Below are 6,000 nucleotides of genomic sequence, written 5' to 3' on the forward strand. Positions count from 1 at the left end.
AACCACAACACTCTACCACCCACCAATGTGTCTCACATCAGACCTCTTGGTACCAGCACACTTCAGTCCCTGTGCCTGTAAGTCCTTTTCTCCTTTGCTGAGAATGCCTACTAGGGGATCAGATGTGATGGTGGTTTTCTGGACACTTATCCACTGGGAACTGGACTGACACTCCCTTCCCCCAGACTCATTTCATAGAGATCACCAAACACTCATGAAATGATCATCGCTTTTCAACCCTGCTAGCTCAGCCTGGATTCCAAGTAGTCCCCTAGAGTGAAAGATGAGCTATTCTACCACCAGCCCCATGAGCCTGCCAATCTTTTGAAATATTTAACTATAGTTTCTACATCCTGACACCTGCTTCCATTGTCCAATAGAGGAGCCACTCTATGCTGCTTTGTGCTTTCTTACTCCAATATAAGATAAGCATCACTGAGGACAATGAATTTTTCAACAGATTCAGACTGAACCAGGCATCTCTCTTCTCCATTCTCATGAATATTTAAACTTCTCCATAGTACAACCCCCTGAATGCTCTACTCACGAGAGTCAAAGCTACTGAGGGCAGCCACCTGTGCTCTATTGTCTTGTAGGACAAAGACATGTCACGATGTTGTATCATGACAGTCTGAAATTTGCACTTGTTCACTGTAGCTCTAAATCAACATGCTGTGAACTATTATCCTCATAGTGGGATGCAATAACAGGGGCATACTGGCATATACTCATCATGCCTCAGTAATCTAGGTTCAATATCCCTGGACAACCATTTTTCCTCTATAACCTTCCAAGACATTTGAGGTTCCCTGTCATGTCCTTTCCCACTGTTCTGAGATTTCATCTTGCTTGGCTGTTGAATGATTGCTCGTCTCTGTGCCACTGGGCACAGCTGTCAATTACTGCTGCTTCATCCTTTGTCCCATGCCCAGCTATATGGTGATGGGCCATGCAAGGACAAGTCAGAGTGTCGAACATTCACAAAGTTTAAGACCAGAAGGAATCATCTAGTCTGACCTCCTGTATATCACAGGCTGCCAACGCCACCCAGCACCCAGTGTTTAAAGTGCAGGTTTACCCTGAAAAGTGATTCTAAAATGGCACTGTGGGGCTCTGGTTTATGGTCTCTCAGTGATATCCATACCAAATGTGCTCAGTCTGCAAGTCAAATGAGGGGTTTCTAAATATCAACCCTGCCAACTGACCCTGGGATCTGAGGGTCATGCTGGGCTCTTTCCTTGTCACCTCCATCAGCAGCAGTAAAGATTCTGCAGGATAAATCATGCCTCCTCTGTGACACCTATTGCCATTGCCTTCAGTGAGTTTGCACAGGTGTCACCAGAGCATGGTGAATAATTATGCAATGTTGCACAAGGAAGGATAGCCCACACTCCCCCCCCTCTTAGCTATGCTGTTTCTGTAGGGCTCACAGGAGTAAAAGGTAGTAAAACCTGATTATTTGATTTATAAAACAATAGACATCTAGCTCACACTGCAGGTGCAGGGGGACAATTAATTAAAAATACAATGTAATTAATCATTAAAGTCAGCAGCTATACACCCACGAGGAAGAGCTATGGAGAAAGAAGGGGTTGTTTTTAGATGTCACTTTTCAGAGCAGAACAGTGCTCTAAGGATGCTCTAAGCCAGGCTTCAAGGTAGAGCTACTGTTTTCATGAGATCCCTCACAATAGCACCCAAGCATTCCAAACATACTGAGGTCTCCTTAGTAACTCTGGGAGCTGAGCAAAGCAGCACTGCTACAAAAATCGGATGGCACAAATTTCAGGATGGTTGATAACCCTAGGAAGTGCAAAATCTTTTTTCAGGGCTGGGGCAGCTATGGAATTTAGTTAATAGTTGTGTTGCTGATGAAGAGGCAGAATGGGGCCCAGCATGTTCCTCCATAGTTATGTTGGCCTAATAGGAGTAAACATTTTTTTTTAGCAGTAAAGTCAGATGCACAGATCTGAGACCCAGAAGGGGTGATAATGCTCATCGAATCTGACCTCCAGCATAACACAAGCCATAGAACTTCCCTCAGTGATTCCTGCATCAAATCCGTATCTTCTTGTTGCACTAGAACATAAACACCCAGGCTCAAGTCCAGATCCTCAAAGGCATTTAGGCACCTAAGAACCTCTGAGGATCTGAGGCTAACTGTATAGTGTTGGGGTATGTATGAAAGTTACATACAAAATGCAGTTATGCTGTATGTATAAGGCGATGGCGGAGATACACAAAGGATGCATAAGAAATGCCAGCTGTAATACAATACTTACGGCTTCTAACAGACAGCTCCGAGTTACCTGGGATCTAATTTCCTACAGGCAACATTTTCAGTGGCAGGCAACTCCTCAGACCTTTCTAGTCTGCAAACTACCTGCAACAGAAAATTCAGACTTAGGCAAAGGCACCTAGAAAAAAAATTAAACTGCATTCTCTGAAATATGCATAGGGCCAAGAGGTCCGAGGTGCTAAGCTCCCTTAACTCCCAGAGAAGACGCGTGGAGTTGAAGAGGCTCAGTCTCTCTCAGGCTTGGGTGCCAAGTGCTTCCCAGTTTTCCCATTGCTTAGAAGTAGAACAACAATGATGGTTCAACACCGAAAGGCACATCAGCCTCCCTCTCTCTCTGATGCTGACTGATTGTACGGCAACTTTAACAGTAGGGTTGCTCACATCTCATCCCCTCTCACCACCCCAGCCCAAAAATAAAATACACAATCCAACAAACTTGCTGAGGACATATGGCCTTCTGTGAAACAAGTAGTTGAACAGATCCGTAATTTGGCATCTTGCTACCAAATCTTCTTGCAAGAAGTCCCTGCAGTTACCAAGCACCAGTAAGATCCCACTACAAACAGGATCTTTCCAGAGCATTGCTTTTAATTTTTAAAAATTGTTCAGTGAGGCACTCAGCTGTGTCACCACAAAATGCCAACCAACAAAGCAAAAATGTTTTTAATGCACTGTCTTTTAGAGAGCTGAGGTGTTTCCAGGATGCTGTCAACACAACTATAAAATAATTGTATTTACACACAATAGCTTTCTCAGAAAAATTATCTGCAGCAAGACATTTGCAAATTGTGGTTACACCTGCCTGTAACTTCAAAAAGTGCCAGTCAGGCCCCAAATGCAGGTTTAGTAATTTACATAGGAGATATTTCTATTATCATGCATATTTTACCTACAGTATTTGCAACCCAAACATTACTGCCGTGTGTTAATGCAGGAGAGTCAAGAAAGCACTGCTAATTCCTCTGTGAACACGTATGGAGCACTGCCATAGTAATAAAAAGACTTAGACCAAAAGTATAACTGGGTTAAAAAAAGAATAAGAGGACAGGTCCATCAATGGCTATTAGCCAAGATGTTCTGGGATGCAATCCCGTGCTCTGGGTGTCCCTAAATTTCTGACTGCCAGAAACTGAGTCTGGACAACACGGCATGGATCATCATTCCATAATTGCCCTACTCTGTTCATTCCCTCTGAAGCATCTGGCACTAGCCACTGTCAGAAAATAGGATACTGAGCTAGACAGACCATTGGTCTGGTCCAGTACAGCCATTCTTATGTTCTTAGAACGGATAAGTGGAACTAACTATTTTAGCTTGATTGTCCAAATTGAATGAAACACAAAAGTAAACAGAACATTAATGTAGAAAAGCAAGTCAGATTTTAACTGTCCTTCCATTTTAATAAACTACTACCTGAAGTTAATTCCCTGTGTTGTTAGTAACACTGAGACGACATTTAGGTCCCAATCCTGTAACTGGTTCCACATAGAGTCTAGACAGATCCCTGTGCCTGCACAGAACTAGATGCAGGACCACAGCCTTATTTTTACAACTTTTTTTAAACCCTTTAACCCAGATAAACTAGTGAGCTGAACTTTCCATGAACTCTGCAAAAATTATCAACCCTCCTTCATCTCTGTCTGAGCAGCCAGTGCATTTTTCGATTAAAATACACACACACACATTAAAAAGAACAGTTTCTGTGCTTCTTGTTTAAAATTGTGTTTGCCCAGCTAGAGGAAGCCTGTACAATTCTTTATCCTCCACCCACAGCAAGGTGCAGGGAGATTCCAAATAGCCCATCACCACCCCTGGCTGAAGAAAGAAAACGAAGTACTGTATGTAGAGCCCCCCAAAGTCTATCTGTTCCCCCCCCCCCGGAGAAATGTCTGAGGAGGGGGGTGCCTCCCAAACGGAGCGGAACTTGAAACAGCCAATTCTCGCACGGAGAAGGGGGGTTAAGATGAACTAGAAACTCTCAGACTCACGCATCCGAGCAGGTGCTCTCCTCGGCCAGGGTGCGGGGAAGGGGGCCCGTCACTCCTGCCCAGCAGGAGGCTGCAGCGCCAGCCCCGGGTCCCCCTCTGTGCGCAGGGAGGCGAGCACATGGGGGGGGGGAAGGGCTGGGGAGAGTCACGACGCCGGCGACTGTGTGGGGCTGGGGCAGTGGGTGCCCCGGGGGCCGGGCAGTGTGGATGGGCGTAGAAAAGACGCCGCTGCCAGGCCGGCCCGCCCCGCGCCTCCAGGATCCCGCGGCACCAGGAAGGGAAGCAGTAAAGTCACTCGGCAGCTCAGCGCGGGCCGGCTCCGCGGTCCGGCAGCCCAGGGGAGAAGCCGGGCCGCGGGGAAGGGAGGGAGGGACCGCCCTGCCCGGCTCCGCCTGCCCCAGCGCAGCCCCCGCCCCGCACCTTCCCCAGCTCCCCGCCCCGCGGGAAAGGAGCAGGAGCCGCGAAGCAGCCGGGAGCCTTTCAGAGCGCGCCGAGCCCCCGCCCCGCTCTCCCGCCCCAGGCCCTGGTGCGCCTCCTCGAACAGGCTCAGGCCAGGCGCGTTTCAAACGACCCCCCTCATCCCTTAAGGCTCCGCCGTCCCCAGCAGAACTGCAGAGCGAGAGACAGGCTGGGGGCGTCGCCCGGCTTCGGGCTGGACCGCGGGCGGCAGCCGTGTGGCACCACAGGCCCGGGGCGCGAAGGAGAATGACTGAGCCCAGCTCACACTGCAGGGGCAAGACCGGCTTTAGGAAGTGCAGGGCCCAATTCGAACAGTTTTGATGGGGCCCTGGCAGGGATGACTTAAAAAAAAACAAAACCCACACACACACGTAAAAAACACGTGGGGCTTGTACTCACCGGGCGGTGCTCCGAGTCTTTGGTGGCACTTCAGCGGTGGGTCCTTCACTCGTTCCAGGTCTTTGGTGGAACTGAAGGACCCGCTGCCGAAGTGCCGCCAAAGACCCAGTGCGAGCGAAGGACCCACTGCTGAAGTGCCACTGAAGACCCGGAGCGCTGCCAGGTGAGTAAAAATTAAAAAGGCGCCTCTAGCCAGGGAAGGGATTCTCACTGGGTGCGGGGCCTTCTTAGGCGCAGGGCCCGATTCGGGGGAATTGGTGGAAGAGGCTTAAAGCCTGCCCTGTGCAGGGGAACCAAAGAGGCCGAACGACTGGACTTTGGCCAGTGGTGCTAATGACCCTGACTTTGCCAGGTACTGCAGGACCTGTAATGGCCAACAGGAAAAGGCTCTCAGGCCTGTACTGCCTCTAGCAGCAGCACCCCGCCTCAATTCTGACCCAGCAGAAAGAACGACCTCGATTGAGCCACACACACTTTCTATACGACTTTCCCAGCCACATTTTGACCTGAGAGCCTTATTTAGCTGGGAAACACTAACAGGACCATAGTGCAACCTGCTAGAGCTGCAGATCTGCTGCAGCCAATATAGCATAATCAGCACTACTTCTAAGAGTGTAGTGAAAGCTGCCAGACTAACCCTTTTAGCATCATATTATTCTCTCTAGTCTCAGAGAGTGTATTCCAGTAGATAAAAGACAGGGCTAGGAGTGGAAATTTAAGTGCTATTGCTAATCCTGCCACTGATCAACTTGGGTAAATCTTCATGCCTCAATTTCCTCTCTTGTCTATTTAGATCAGGGCTAGGCATTAGGCAACCTCTGGCACACATGCCGAAGGCGGCACGTGAGCTGATTT

General features: G+C 48.6%; 1 protein-coding gene across 8 annotated transcripts in view; it reads right to left on the reverse strand.

Annotated features, from left to right (window-relative positions):
• Positions 1-4,717, reverse strand: part of GPR156 (G protein-coupled receptor 156) — a 46,795-nt gene extending 42,078 nt beyond the window's left edge. For 4 of the 8 annotated variants that reach the window (XM_039545325.1, XM_039545399.1, XM_039544973.1 and 1 more), the window contains exons 1-2: positions 4,288-4,717; positions 2,283-2,383 (exon numbers count right to left, since the gene is read on the reverse strand). The gene's annotated coding sequence lies outside the window, so the exon portion shown is untranslated. Of the gene's footprint in view, positions 1-2,282; positions 2,384-4,287 lie in introns of those variants that run through there. The other 4 variants (XM_039545254.1, XM_039545625.1, XM_039545033.1 and 1 more) reach the window with 4 other exon arrangements.
• Positions 4,718-6,000: the final 1,283 nt, after the last annotated feature.

Source organism: Mauremys reevesii, linkage group 1 (genome assembly GCF_016161935.1).
Source record: "Mauremys reevesii isolate NIE-2019 linkage group 1, ASM1616193v1, whole genome shotgun sequence".
Taxonomy (NCBI): domain Eukaryota; kingdom Metazoa; phylum Chordata; order Testudines; family Geoemydidae; genus Mauremys; species Mauremys reevesii.